The following is a 15,712-nucleotide window of genomic DNA, read 5'->3' as shown; positions in this document are numbered from 1 at the left end:
CAAATCAGGACCCCTGTGAAGTGTCAAATATCCAAAGACTGAATGGTCACTAGTCATGTTAGGGAAATCTTGGTTTCCTATGTGAAAGGTCTCCATTGTGGAAGGCATCATGTAGTTTCAAGAGTTCAGTCCTGGAAATCTTCATTCGAGTTGGTCAGTGACAGATGCTCGCAGTAGCTTTTGACTGTGTGCAAGCACTTGGGCTGGCTGAAAATATATTTGACTAAGCTTGCTTCACTGGCTTCACTTAAATAGCAAGTCAAGTGCATAAGTGTAAGCAACAACTTATACTAGACATAATCATCATACACCATCCATCGGGTGGTGAAACAGACTTTATAGTGGGGTTGCTGAGAGCCATTGAATCAAACTATAAACCCTGTATATAATGGAACCCACTTCAAGCCACGGGGTGTGGAAGCACCCCCCACACCTCTTGTTCCAGCATCTATGCCATCTGTTGTTCACTTGGGTGATGTTTCACCTATGAAACATCTGTTTTAGGCAACACCCTCCTTTAGTTCAGTGTTAGACTTCTTATTACAAGAAACGTATTTTCTATCTCCTGCTTTGTGCTGGTTATTTTTGTAATGTCAGCACTTGCCTCATAAAGCATTTCGTAGTTATGTTGTTTCTTCTTTGAGTGGTGTCTCTGAGTGTTCCACTGTAGGTGTGCTTGCGTCTCTGTGCTGCTGATTGGAGAACTTCAGTAGCAGTGTCTGTTAGGCCCGCACATGAGTTCTCTCCTTGTGCTGTGCCACAAGGCAAGTCAGTGAACATGGGCTAACTGATCCCCCCCCCCCCCCGCGCTGTTCCTTCTCAACCGCTCCTGGCTAGAGATGGAGCTATTAGTAGTTGGTTAATGACTATTACCTTACTTTTGTAACAAAGAGCTTAGTTTTTAGTAGTAGTTATTGCACTGTCTCTTATTTTCTTTTTTGTTCCCACCCTTTCTCGTTGGGGGCAATAGGAGAAATAGCAGTTCTGTGGGCACATTTCCCCTCCCCCCCGATATTCTTTTGGGACAAGGTTATGTTCAGACCACATCCAAAATTGATGCCTAAGATAATCACCACATTTCATATGAACTAATTAATTCATTGTTCAGCCTTCTATCCCAAGCCACAGGGAGGTTCTATTACACTTTCTAGATGTAAGGAGAGCTGGCGCCTTCTACCTGGACAGGATGAACTCCTTCAGGAAGGCCTCCACTGCAGAAAGATCCAAGGGCTCAGCAATGTCAGCCCAAAGATTTTTCTAAGTGTGTCTTGAATTGTATCATACATTGTTACCAAGTTCACAATAGGACTTCTCCAGATACTATTTGTACACACTCCACAAGGTTGATCTCATCCATTGCTGCCTTCAAGAAGGCTCCTATCTCAGATCTCTAGAGTGATGACATGGGTGTCAGTCCACACCTTCGCAGAACATTATGCGATCTCTGGGGACTCCGCCTCTGATGCCCCCTTTGCCTTCACAGTGCTGTCATCTGTAACTGAGCTGACTCCAAAGCCCTAGCCTTCCAATGGGGTACTGCTCAGGAGTCACCTACGTTGGCGCACCTATAGGGACACTACTCAAAGAAGTTAGTTACTTTGTGCAGTAACAATGGTTCTTAGAGATGTGTCCCCCTATGGCTCCACAACCCATCCTCCTCCCCTCTACTTTGAACTTCTTGTCAATGACTCTGTGGTAGAGAAGGAACTGAGGGGGGTTGGCCTGTGCACACTGATTGGCCTAGTGGTGCATCATGAGGAGGGACAGCGCATGTGCTGGCCTAATGGGTTTATGAGGCAGGTTAATGTTTCCTTTTTACACATGGCACAGAATTTCAGTCACTTGCCCAAGTTCATGAACTAAGTGGCAGATGGCTTGTACCTTGATCTTAGTGGGGACAACTCTTGGCAGCTCAACAGCAAATGTGACAATTGTTTAGCCCAAATCCATAGGGCAACCAACGTCTGGCTGTTGCTCTGCAGCTACTATAATACTGATGTTACAACTTGTGACTACTGAGCAAAAAATAAGTGCTGTCATTTGCAACTTAGCTAGAGTAATCTACTCATTGGATTTCCAGACACGGTTACTTTTGTGAGACCATTTAAAAACAATGATTTTAGTGTCTTGGAATGGAAAAGAGAATGGGCCATTGTTATGTTTTCATAAAATATGTGTTATGCAAGTTGGGTCCCTTCTGTTGGCATATCATAGATTGCCAGTGATAAAATGAGTGGCATTGCTTGTAAGGAAAGGTGGCTACTTCTGGCAATGAGACATTGAGGTGGTATGGCAGGAAGGAAAGATATAGAGCACAAACTGAATATTTATATTATGCTGAATCCAGTTGCATCCAAGGATCCAGACTGTCTTAATCATGAATGCTGGAAAGGGTACAGGGCATCTCTTTGATAACGAGCAAACTAACATCTGATATTGTAGGAATTGATGGAAACTTGAGCTCAAGCTGATCCTTTTATTGCAGGTCACTGTGTATTGCCTTGGTTTATAATTGCAAACATTAGTTCAGTGTCTTGATAAATCATGTTTCAGGATTGATGATGGGTTACTTTTACTTGGCTCAAGCTTTCAGTCTCTTTCATGGTCTTAAATGCAAAAGGATAGTACAAGGGAGCAACTTAGAGGGGAGGAAAGAGCAGGATCCGCCCTGAGTTGTGGGGCTCTTTGGTTACCCCTTCCCTCCTAGATAATGGTGTCTGCTAAGGCAGAGAGCTTTACCTGCTTCCTACAGAAACCATGATTGGCTGCCCTTTCCCAGGAGAGGGCAATCGGAGAGAGTTCCCTTAGGCAGGGCTGAAATTTACAAGAGGGCTAGTGCTTCTTGTGTCGTCATGGGATGACTCTAACTCTGGCCAAACTTTCAAGACTTGGAATAAAACTGCAAGTTGACAACACTGTAATTCCCTCCACCTGATCTGAATGTGATACGTAAACTTATACAGGCTTAAAACTGAAGGTTAAACTATTAACGCTGTTAGTTGTTCTAAAAGCAATGGAAAACAAATGAACATAACAAACATAAATCACTATCTTAGTTTTGTGAACTGCTCTGATGTTGGATTAGCTTTGCAATATTAGGCCAAGTTATTTTACTGTGTCAGAGGGCAAGCATTCATGATGTGAATGATTGCACATCTAATCAAACAGCAACCTTACTACACAGATGAGCTACAGTGCTAAAAAACGAACAATAATGGTGGCTGCTATAGTTTCACAACAAATAAATGACTTCACTTCATATATATGTGTGTGTGTGTGTGTGTGTGTGTGTGTGTGTGTGTGTATAATATATAAAAATTTTTTGTGTGTGAAATTTTGTAAAACAGACTCAAAACAGAATATTGTACAAGTGTGTTCATTGTAGCTATTGAGAGGAAAATCAACCAGCAGTGAACAGAAGAAGAAACACTATATATACCCATGCAGACTGTATCAGAAATTGGAATACTAGGCTGGTTTTGTTGCTTCAGTCAGGCATTCCAAGTTAGTTTGTTTATTTTTGGGAATCTTGCCTTGAAGACTGGCTGCTGTGTATGTCAATTCTTTGTGTGGTTTTACTATCCTGTATCCTTAACTTAAGTAACTTAGCTAGAGGTTATGGGTAAACTACTGGAGTGAGTGATTGCAGGCTACAGAACCTCAATGTGCAGGAGGTCAGACTTTATCACAATGGTCCCTTCTGGCCTTAAAAGTCTGTGAGTCTGAGACAAGTTACCTAAGCTGTAGACAATGACTTTTCTGATCAGTAAGCGAAAATTCCAGTATTCTAGCATGATCATGGATGGGAGGTATGATTTCACTCGGCTGAGATATTTATTCTTTCATTGGCTCCACTATAATCATGTGCTTAGTTGCTTATACTTGTAGCTCAGTGACCTCAAATTTCAGCCAAGTTATATGGGAATGAAACATGACACTTAAAAATAGGTTCTTTGTTATGATCTTGCTCAAATACTATAATTTTTGAACTTCATACAGACTTCGATGTTAACGAGAACAAATGCCTTGGGCATTTTGAAAGAAACTAGATTCACAAGCAAGTTCTAAGTGACTGAAAAGTAACTGACCATACCCAATACTTCACTTAGATTACCACCTAAGGATTGGTAGAAAATTGTAACATCTTGGTAAACTGAAATAGTGACACCATTATTATTGCTAATTGATGATCAGTAGTAATCTTTTTCTGTTATCTGCCTGCAATGTGCATGTGATTACCCGCAGGAGTAATGAATAAACAGTTGTAGCTTTGCAATACTTGGAGGTTCTTAGATGGAAGTGAAGCAACATAGTAGTAACTAAATACTACAGCGTAGACCATGTTGGCTTGCTTCCAACTTGACTCTGCCACTCACCCATGTAGGGGGCACTTGAGTGTCAAATTTCATGCTGCCTTTCTTTGTTAACTTAGTGTTGCTTTCGTTCTGAAGAATGGTGTCATGATGTAAGGTTGTTTCTCTTACAGTTACTAAACTAAAAAGAAAAGGAAGACTTGTGGCACCTTAGAGACTAACAAATTTATTTGAGCATAAGCTTTTGTGAGCTACAGCTCACTTCATCGGATGCATTCGGTGGAAAATACAGTGGGGAGATTTATATACCCAGAGAACATGAAACAATGGGTGTTACCATACACACTGTAACGAGTGATCAGGCAAGGTGAGCTATTACCAGCAGGAAAGCGGGGCGGGGGAGAGGGAACCTTTTATAATGATGATCAAGGTGGGCCATTTCCAGTAGTTGACAAGAAGATGAGAGGGACAGTAGCGGGGGAGGTGGGGGAATGAATAAACATGGGGAAATAGTTTTACTTTGTGTAATGACATATCCACTCCCAGTCTCTGTTCAAGCCTAAGTTAATTGTATCCAGTTTGCAAATTAATTCCAATTCAGCATTCTCTCATTGGAGTCTGTTTTTGAAGGTTTTTTGTTGAATTGCCACTTTTAGGTCTGTAATCGAGTGACCAAAGAGATTGAAGTGTTCTCTGACTGGTTTTTGAATGTTATAATTCTTGACGTCTGATTTGTGTCCATTTATTCTTTTATGTAGAGGCTATCCAGTTTGGCCAGTGTACATGGCAGAGGGGCATTGCTGGCACATGATGGCATATATCACATTGGTAGATATTGCAGGTGAATGAGCCTCTGATATTGTGGCTGATGTGATTAGGCCCTATGATGGTGTCCCCTGAATAGATATGTGGATAGAGTTGGCAATGGGCTTTGTTGCAAGGATAGGTTCCTGGGTTAGTGGTTCCGTTGTGTGGTTGCTGGTGAGTATTTGCTTCAGGTTGGGGGGCTTAATTTGCAAACTGGATACAATTAACTTAGGCTTGAATAGAGACTGGGAGTGGATGGGTCATTACATAAAGTAAAACTATTTCCCCATGTTCATTTCCCCCCCCTCCCCCACCCCATACGTTCTTGTCAACTGCTGGAAATGGCCCACCTTGATTATCATTACAAAATATCCCATCTCCCCCGCCCCACACACACTTTCCTGCTGGTAATAGCTCACCTTACCTGACAACTCTCCTTACAGTGTGTATGGTAACACCCATTGTTTCATGTTCTCTGTGTATATAAATCTCCCCACTGTATTTTCCACTGAATGCATCTGATGAAGTGAGCTATCACTCACGAAAGCTTATGCTGAAATAAATTTGTTAGCCTCTAAGATGCCACAAGTACTCCTTTTCTTTTTGCGGATACAGACTAACGTGGTTGCTACTCCGAAACCAGTTACTAAACTGTGTGTCTTTAAATGGAATCCTTACAGTGTTTTTATTTCACCAGTGCTCTGCTGTGGGATAACATCCAGATCTTGTTTGCCCCTGGACTGCATTGCTGGTCTCTTCCGCTCCATTAAATGCCCAGATCAGTTTGAAGGAATCTGTAAGTACAATAGTATATCTCTTGAAATGTATGCATAATTATCTTCAAAGGCGAATGTATACATCTTAAAAGCTAAAGAAGGAGCTAGTTAGATGTGGTGATGTGCTTCTAGTGAGTGGTATGAGAGCAAATGATATAACACAAACCACTGGTGACAGACTGAGTTACTTACACTACTTAGTGCTTACACAAAAGTGGTGTACTTGAGCTTTAAGAATGTTGATAGTATAAATTATATTAACTCTTCAAATTGCATTTTATTATATCTTCGTGGCTTAAAGAAATAAGTTAACAGAAAACTCTACCACTTAACATTTAAAATCTGCATATTTCTCATACTGTAATCTCCTTTTGCTAAATGATCTTAACTTGACTTGAAAAAGAACTTGACTTCCTAACGCAGTAAAATTTGTAGTAGAAGGGGAATATAGCATGATAATAGATAAATTAATTTTAGAATTACTAATATGATACAACTGAGTCTGATAATCCAGAGTTCGTTACTGGGTATCTCCATCACTGACTGGAAGTGTTCCTTAATAAATGTATCTGTTATGGTATTGGTACTTTTTAATACAAAAAAATGTACAGGCTTTGGAGCTACATACATGTAGTTAGGTGGCTTTGCTGTCAACAAATACAAAACAAAATGTGATCTGTAAATGCCAGATGGTTTGAGATTCTTAAATGCTTTAAATTTCTGACAGCTAGTTCCAAATTGCAGTGTTCCAAATTGCTTGAATGATTGTGTCTTTTCTAGGTTAGCGTAGTATGTTTGTCCCTAACTTGATTCCTGGAAACTCTGTGTGTGAACCAATTGCAGCATTCATTAGTACATCAGAACATCACAACATTCTAATGTTGTTATGATTTAAAGTAGAATCTATTACTGCAGCTGAAAACCGTTGCTACACAGATTGTACAAACATGCCTAGTTGCGGACTGTGGGTGGCTAACTCCAAAGTCTGGGTTTTATAAACTGAGTCAGTCATGGCTTTATAGTCACCACAAGCCATGGTTGGGGCAGATAAACTGTTGGTTTTGGTTACTAGATATGACATTTGGATAATAGTGTCCTGGACTGTCTTAGCTCTGCTTGTTCCACTACTAACTGTTCATCAGTTCATAGATTCATAGATACTACGGTCAGAAGGGACCATTCTGATCATCTAGTCCGACCTCCTGCACAGCGCAGGCCACAGAATCTCACCCACCCACTCCTACAAAAAACTTCACTTATGTCTGAGCTATTGAAGTCCTTAAATCATGGTTTAAAGACTTCAAGGAGCAGAGAAGCCTCCCTCCAGTCACCCATGCGCCATGCTACAGAGGAAGGCGAAAAACCTCCAGGGCCTCTCCAATCTGCTCTGGAGGAAAATTCCTTCCCGACCCCAAATATGGCAATCAGCTAAACCCTGAGCATATGGGCAAGATTCATCAGCCAGATACTACAGAAAATTCTTTCTTTCCTGGGTAACTCAGATCCCATCCATCTAATATCCCATCTCAGGGGATTAGTCCTATTTACCCTGAATATTTAAAGATCAATTACTTAACAAAATCCCATTATCCCATCATACCATCTCCTCCATAAACTTATTGAGTAGAATTTTAAAACCAGATAGATCTTTTGCCCCCACTGCTTCCCTTGGAAGGTTATTCCAAAACTTCACTCCTCTGATGGTTAGAAACCTTCATCTAATTTCAAGTCTAAACTTCCTGGTGGCCAGTTTATACCCATTTGTTCTTGTGTCCACATTGGTGCTGAGCTGAAATAATTCCTTTCCCTCTCCTGTATTTATCCCTCTGATATATTTATAGAGAGCAATCATATCTCCCCTCAACCTTCTTTTAGTTAGGCTAAACAAGCCAAGCTCCTTAAGTCTCCTTTCATAAGACAAGTTTTCCATTCCTCGGATCATCCTAGTAGCCCTTCTCTGTACCTGCTCCAGTTTGAATTCATCCTTTTTAAACATGGGAGACCAGAACTGCACACAGTATTCTAAGTGAGGTCTCACCAGTGCCTTGTATAATGGTACTATCCTTATCCCTACTGGAAATAGTCCTGTTGCTCTAATAGCCTCTCTACTCTGCAGGTTTCAGAGTAGCAGCCGTGTGAGTCTGTATTCGCAAAAAGAAAAGGAGTACTTGTGGCACCTTAGAGACTAACAAATTTATTAGCATGCTCTAATAAATTTGTTAGTCTCTAAGGTGCCACAAGTACTCCTTTTCTCTCTACTCTGCAGTATACTGATTGAAAAACAGGATGAATTTTTCTCTTTTGTCCATTGTGTTGAGAAATTGGTGTGGTACCAGTAGCTTGTAAAAAGATCCCATATCACATTTCTTTTAACTGAATTCCTTTCCGACTAGTCTTTCTCCAATTTGGGTGTTTTTTGTTTTGTTTTGTTTTTTGCCTTGAAAGCAATTTTATTTAACAGGCTGAGCTGCATCTTTGTTACCTGAAATAGCTTAGAATACAGGCATTTGCTGAACAATTGCTCAGGGGTGCACTTGGGCTTCACCCTGCAATCTGTGTTGTGTTGCTGTAGAATAGTTGGAAAGAGTAGGCATGCTACATGGGAATGAATACTCCTTGGAGAAGTGGCAGCAGGTACAGAAAAATGTAGTGGTGGTGAAACAGATGTTTCAAACAAATACTTAAATTTAAAAAAAAAAAAAAAAGACTGTAGGACTGTCTCCAAAGAGCAGTCAATCAAATGGCAGTTGTGGTGTATGTAATACTTAGGATTTACCTGCTTGGGGTATTCACAGGGAAATTAGTGCAGAATAGCTAGGTTGTGAATTTAAAGTGGAATAGCTATTTTTACACAAGCTCTCTGTGTGGACACTCTTACTCTGCAGATTAAGATAATATTATGTCAAAGACATTATGTCCAAACTGTGGCTCAAGTGATTGGGAGCTGAGATGTTGGGTTCTATTACTGGCACTTCCAAAGTGTCATGTCACTTTGGGAAAGTTACTCAATATTTCTGTGCCAGTTTGCTTTATTTGAAACTGGGATTACTTTCCTACTTCCTTGGATTTGGACTTTTTTTAAGCTTTAATGTGAGCTTTAATGTGAGCTTCACAGATAATGCATTTAGTGCTAGAAATGTCTGTAAGTGATTTTTTTTTTTTTTTTTTTTTTTTTGGACTGGTTTGTTTGAGACTGTCTGTGGAGATAAGAATTATCAGGTAGCCATAAAATCAGCATTGTTTCACTTGCTGTGGCTTTCGTGCAGGGTGGATTTGATTTAAATCATGATTTAAATCACTAGTCAGGAAGACTCGATTTAATCATGGTTTTCTACATAAAAGTGCATTCTTGTTGGTTGTTACAACCTTAATACATGTTCTTCACCACTCAGAGAGAGATGTAGGTTTCATTTTTAGAAGGTACACCCTATACATTTTTAAATAGTGATTTATTTTGAAAACTTTTCAGATTAGTTTTACAGCTATATCAGAAAATGAATGATTGTTTGGTTATTTCATTTACCAAAGGTAATTGAAGCAGATATTTATGAAGTTAATTGGAGGTGAACTATCTCCAATTCAACAGGTTAATCATTAATATTTGGAGAATTTTCTTGCCATGCTCTATTAGGAGGAGAACATCACCAGACAGACATTTAAATTGTTTTATTTAACTAAAACAACAACGTTAAGTACTCTGGATTTTTTTCTTCAACAGCAAACATAATATTTTAACAAAACAAGCATATGTCCCTCGCTTCTCACATTTATCTCCAGACTTCTTCTCCTTGTCCAGATCTATTCTGCACCCAACGATCTTCTATTCGTTGAACTTTTTGAAACTTTGCACTTTTAGAAAGAGGTAAGGGATTGACTCTGTATACACAGATTTGCATAGGGACAATAGGGTTGAGGTCTGTTATTTTTCACCTCTACATATTACTTATGTATTGAAAAACATTTTTGCTGTTTAACAAGTATGTTACCTCTGGAGACACAAATCCACAGTTTGAGAACTGCAAAACTAAGCGTCTCTGATAGTGCTCAGTCTAGAAGATACCGAGTCCTATTCAGTAGATAGAAAGATTAATCTAAATAAACTATAGAGAAGCCTGTGGAACCCCATAAGATTGGGTCCCTAATCCATGAACTATTGGAACTCATTTACAAAACTTTTCTTAGAAAACATTACATGAATATATTGTCTCATACTATACAATTTAGAATTTATAATCCCTGTACCATGATGAGATATCTTTGAGCTATAATGTATCTTAATTAAAACGATCTTTGGATAAGTTTTTTTTTGTCCTCAAAAAGCATTTTATCAAAAAAAAACTATTTAAATTAAAAAAATCAGATTTTTTTTTAATTTTTTTTTTAAAAATTATTGATTTTTATCCACCCTGCTTTCCTGCATCATTTCAGAATTTGGTGCTTGAAGACTGGTGATTTGAAGCATCAACACCCAAAAACTCGCCTGGGTAAAAAATTTCCTTAAGACGACTTTTCTTGAGCCAGCGTTAAGTATTCCTTGCTATGCTGGTATTTTATGGTCTCAACGATGGCTGTTTATATTGACTTTACCTGCCAGTGCCAAGGAAAAAAATTAACCAATTTCAGGTTGTCTTTTTTCAATTTTTTTTCTTAAGTTTTGTGTATAAGGAAGGAGGGTTCCTGCGTCTTTCTGCTAACGTCGCATGGAAATCAAGTATTTGTTTGAAATGCTGATTAAATTGTATAGTTAAATAGTTCACATTAATACCTTAAGTCTTGGCTGTGGATTTCACTTGTGGATAGAATCCATAGTTGCCATGCTATCCACTATCTCTAGTGAGTACCTCTTGTAACTGATCTAGGAGTGTTTCATTTGGGATCTATAGATCTGCAATTGTATGCCTAGAATCTCCATAGCAACATGAGTTCAGATTTAATCAATCATTGATTTGACTCAGATTGTTTCTGAATTCAGTTGGGAACTGGATGTTATATTGTCTACAGTTATCCTTACCTGCTGTGTGAATAGGAAGCAACTTATGCATCCTGAACCTTAAAATAAGTTTAAACCATAAACTAAAGCTCTTACTCTTAAAACACCTGAGACTTAAGGGAACTCTGGAAATTTCCCAGTCTGAAAAGACAACCTTCACTTCAGGAAAGTGAAAAATCAGACCAGTTTTGAATTTGCTGGCATAGAAGTTGACTTTTTTTCTCTTCCCAGTGCATACATAGATTAAAATAAAACCAGGTGTTTAAAAGAGTTACTGAAATAGTATCTACTTGCCTTCAAGAATTGTTTAACCTTTCCCTTGAGTTATTAATATAATGAATAAGAATTGAAGAGGGAGGAGGGTAGTATAAAACAAACAAACCAAACCAAACCCCACACATATCTATACTGGATTGGTGAAGGAAACTTACCTTGAATACTCCACCCAAATTGGCTACAAACTAACGTTTAATGTCCCACTCCAACAGTGCCATTGTGTTACTTGACTTTTTGGCTTGCAGGGGCACACTCTGGACTAACTTTGAGATTGCAGGTAAAAAAAAAAAAAAGGCTTATTAGATGTTTATAATCCCAAAAGGGTGAAACATTTAAGAAGCTTTGCCAGGCCTTCTGATGTAGTTGAGTCCCTGGCCACCCCTAGCATGCTCAGTAATCCGGTGGGGCTCATAGTGACATCAGCATAGTGAATGCTGGGACAGCCCTTGGAGGAGATGGGACTAGTGTACCTGGCCTCAAAATTCAAGCTAAAGTACTTTTACTGAACTATACTGTAAAAACTTCTTTATAAAAAGAAAAACTGTAGTATTACAGTAATATGCAGTGCTAATAATTTACATGCAAACAAGTTTCCATTCCCCCAAATTGCTTAACTTTCTACAGTTCCAAGAAAGAGGACCTAAAACTTCTCTCATAGCTGTCCAATTCTAAATAGAGTGCTTATTGTTACCTATCACTACTTCCTTTCTTCTCCTTTTTATTTTTTAAATAGGCTTTTTCTAGCCAGTTGATGGTCAATTTCCTTTCACTTGACCATGTAGGGAATATAGACCAGAATTGATTTTGGGCCTAGGTAATTTTTTTTTGGTCAAATGCTCAATGAAGTGTAGTATTAATCAGGAATGCTAAAGCAGCTTGGATTTGAGGTGAAAGGACACGAAGTAGTCCCGCAGCCCGCGTTGCTTCCCACAGCTCCCATTGGCCAGGAACAATGAACCCCGGCCACTGGGAGCTGTGAGGTGGGGGCTATGCCTGCAGATGGTCACAAACAAATAACGTAAACAAAATGTCTCGCAGCCTGCCAGTGGATTAACCTAATGGACCGTGTGCCAAAGGTTGCCGAGTCCTGGTCTAGGTATGCTTGGTCTTGCCTCAGTGCTGGCGGGGATGGACTAGCTGACCTCTTCAGGTCCCTTCCAGCCATACGTTTCTCTGGCTCTGTGATTCTCTTTTGTTACACTGCCAACAAATACACTTCTTGAGCTGCTCAAAGACTACGCAAAGTTGGAAGCGCTACTGGCCATATTTGGAAATCACTTATAAGTTAGGTAACAATGGAAGTCAAAGCCCAGTCAGTAGCTGGACTCCCTGTTGTTCATCTGAAATACTCTTCATATCTTAGTCAAGACAGTAGACCACAAGCAATGAAGAAAAATGTGCATCAAATGAGAGCAGTGCTCTGCCAAAATATCATCCTTCCAGCTATGTTAATGAAAAGCTTTCAAATAGATGTTGATACATTAGCTGGTGTTCATTCTCTTGGAAAAACTTGGTGACAAGCAATAGGGCAGGTAAGGGTTGTGCAAGCCTTTTGACATTGGTCAGCCAGGCAGTTAAATCCTGACCTGCATCAAATCCTTACTACTTACCTGGCTCTCAGGTGCCAGATTATTAATATTAGATATAAATGGAATTAGATAGATAGCTACTAAACTCTGGACGAGAGAGAGACAGATAGACAGACCAGCCTCTCAGAATAAACCCACCAGTTATTGTTATGTACATAACATCCCTCTCTGTTGCACCCATTCCCAAACCCTGAGTAGAAGCAGCTCTTGATGACAGTTGTTACTTTATAAGTAATCATCTTCTACCCTTCGGCTCATTTGTCCTTCCATTCCATTGCCAAGCCGGGCCTTCTGCTCATGTTTTAGGGTGACAAAGCTTCTATTTCTTTCACCTTTATTTTTACCAGAAGGTCAAGAGAGTCCTCAACTTGAGCAGAAAAGCCAATAACATTTCTGTTGTAGCTATAAACACCATAGAGCTCTTTCAGGGCTAGGTACTGAAGGCCTTGTTCAGATCTCACTTGAACAAAACTTTCATTCATGTGGATGGAGTCTGCTTGAACAAGGGGAGTGAAGACACACACATCAGGAGTTGGCCTAAAGCATTATTCCAACAGATTGATGCTCAATTAAGAGATACTTTGTCATTTGAATGACAAGGCGAGAGGTTGAAGCAGACAGTCTTCTTACTTTCTGAACTACTTAAGCCATTTTGGTAATACTCTGTGAACTTGGCTGTTACGTTTTAACCTTCTGTATTTTTCCCATCTCAGTACACTCAACTCATCCATCTCTTGTATTCTGTCAAATTTAACTTCTTTGACAATCTGACTTGACTTCCTGACACTCTACCCATAGATATAAGGATCTCTGAGGAACAATTTCTTAGAAACTTAGTTTACTTCCTGCTGTTACTGCTCTGTGCTCCTTGTTTTTAACCCGAAGTACTTGTTTTCTTCTCTTTTCCTTTCTATAGTCTTGCAAGCTTCTTTTCTGAGGCTCAAAGTATGTTTGCTGATTGACATGTAGGGCCTGATAATGTTTTTTGTAGACAGTATTGGTTGAACATGTTCATGTTCTTACTGTGCATGTGTATCCGTTCCAGTATCCACTGGGTATACCTGCAACTAGAATTTGCTAATACTGTTAGTATTAATACTGTTGGTATTAGTCTGTGTAGTTAAATTAGAGAATGCTTCTCCCCCTGCACACCAAAATAAACTTAGTTCAACCCAGAGTTTGATTTTTTCAAAGCTCTGGGCCAGAACTCTAGTAGTGTAGTGGGTTGGCTTCATGCAAGGCAGCTATTTCAGTTGCCATGGACAGTGCTTTCGTAAGTAGTGTAGTGGCTTGTTTAAACTGTTGGGTTACTGTCTACAAGCAGCCAGGATGGTGCTACCATGCTCTTGAATGGCTTGACTGCTGGAGACTGTATGCCTTAAAGAGATATTGCGAAAAAGGTGCTGCTGGCTGCTATTTACTAGCTCCACTGTGTGGCCCTCAGGCTAAGTGTTCCTTTATGGCCATCTGAAGGGCTGAATATGTAGTAAGGCTATCACTTATGACATCCCCTGCCCACAAGACAGGTAAGACAGATGTTTTCTAGAGTTAGCAGTAATTATTTTGGTGCCCCACTGAAGGTGCATTAGAGGGGCTAATTTTTAGAGTGAGTGCTCAGCATTTGTATACATCAGGCCATGTGAGGTTTTTCAGGTTAGGCATCCAGAATCATTACTCAGTTCTGATATTGTTGTTTGTATGCTCTGTATTGATTTTCTGTCCTTTAATGGTCAAGGGCCTTAAATGAAAACTGAGATGAGTCTACTTGTTGAGATTCTGGCATAACTTCATCTACTTCAGTGGTCCCCAAATGTGGGGCACGTCCCCCAATGGGGAAGCAGAGCAACATTTGGGGGCATGCGGTGGCCTGGACAAGCCCCCATGGGGGGCGGGGAGGGAGCACCACCCAGCTCCAGTCTGCCCCCATTTCTGCTCCTATCCTGCTCCCAGCTGCAGCCCTGGCCTCGGCCCCTCACCTTACTCCCAGTCCTGGCCTTGGTCTTTGGCTCCCAGCCCCAGCTGTGGCTCTGCTCCTGGACCCGGCTCCCGAAAGCCATTTAGCCCCACTCCTGGCCGTCACTCTGAGAGGGATGGGGGGTGTGTGGACAGGTTCCATTACAGGAAAAAGTTGGAGGACCACTGATCTACCTGGTCCAGTTCCAAAAAGGCTGTATCCCCATGACAAGATAATGGGATCCAGATCCTTTAGTAGGTATAACCTTCTGATCTTAATGAACATTTATGTGTAACATAGACATACGTATTGACCTTTTGCCATTAAAGGAGACCATATAAGATATTGGAGTGCTCTCGCACCAGTGTCTAAATTATATAGTGACTGTGGATTAATTTAGGCCATTAATTTAGGCCATGTGACCTTTACCTAAGAACTTGCATGTTTAATAGAACTGCTTTCATTAACACATGTATTGCTTTTTGGACATAAATAGTAGTGCAACCTGAGAAGAGGGCTGTGGTACAGCAGCTAAATTGATTCCTGTAGCACAGCAGACAAGCCAGCATTGAGAACCTATCTTTGAAAAGCAAGTGGAAAGTCATTGAGACAGGATATTAATCTTTCTACAAATATACCAAGAAAGCAGGAAGTTTTCTTTTTTGGCAGTGGGTTTGTTTTATTAGCATGATCGGCTGAGTCACTATTAGATTTACTGGTGTCAAATTTTAAGTAAATAGTCTTTAGTAGACAACAGGATTAGCATCAGGTTGAATGTGAATTAAGTCAACACAGGTGAAGTGATGTTGCTCAATTTGGGGAAGAGATTAAACTGCTTATTCAATAATGTGCCAAAGTGAATTTAGTTACCTGATAGATGGTTGAAATATTTTTAAAGTGATGCCTCCAAATAGAATGGATTTTCCCATAGTAGAAATGCCTGGGAAGCTCTCTTGGAGTTGCACTAGTGGGATGTGTTAATTGAATGTTAATTTGGAAGTAACATG

The 15,712-nt window shown here is 40.0% G+C and overlaps 1 protein-coding gene across 4 annotated transcripts in view; it reads left to right on the top strand.

Annotated features, from left to right (window-relative positions):
* Positions 1 to 15,712, top strand: part of TLN2 (talin 2) — a 352,127-nt gene that overhangs the window by 64,770 nt on the left and 271,645 nt on the right. For all 4 annotated transcript variants that reach the window (XM_038419198.2, XM_038419194.2, XM_038419199.2 and 1 more), the window contains exon 2: positions 5,818 to 5,916. The gene's annotated coding sequence lies outside the window, so the exon portion shown is untranslated. The remainder of the gene's footprint in view (positions 1 to 5,817; positions 5,917 to 15,712) is intronic.

This window comes from Dermochelys coriacea, chromosome 10 (genome assembly GCF_009764565.3).
Source record: "Dermochelys coriacea isolate rDerCor1 chromosome 10, rDerCor1.pri.v4, whole genome shotgun sequence".
Taxonomy (NCBI): Eukaryota; Metazoa; Chordata; order Testudines; family Dermochelyidae; genus Dermochelys; species Dermochelys coriacea.
The sequence above is the reverse complement of the archived record's forward strand: the minus strand, read 5'-3'. Positions and strand labels throughout refer to the sequence as shown.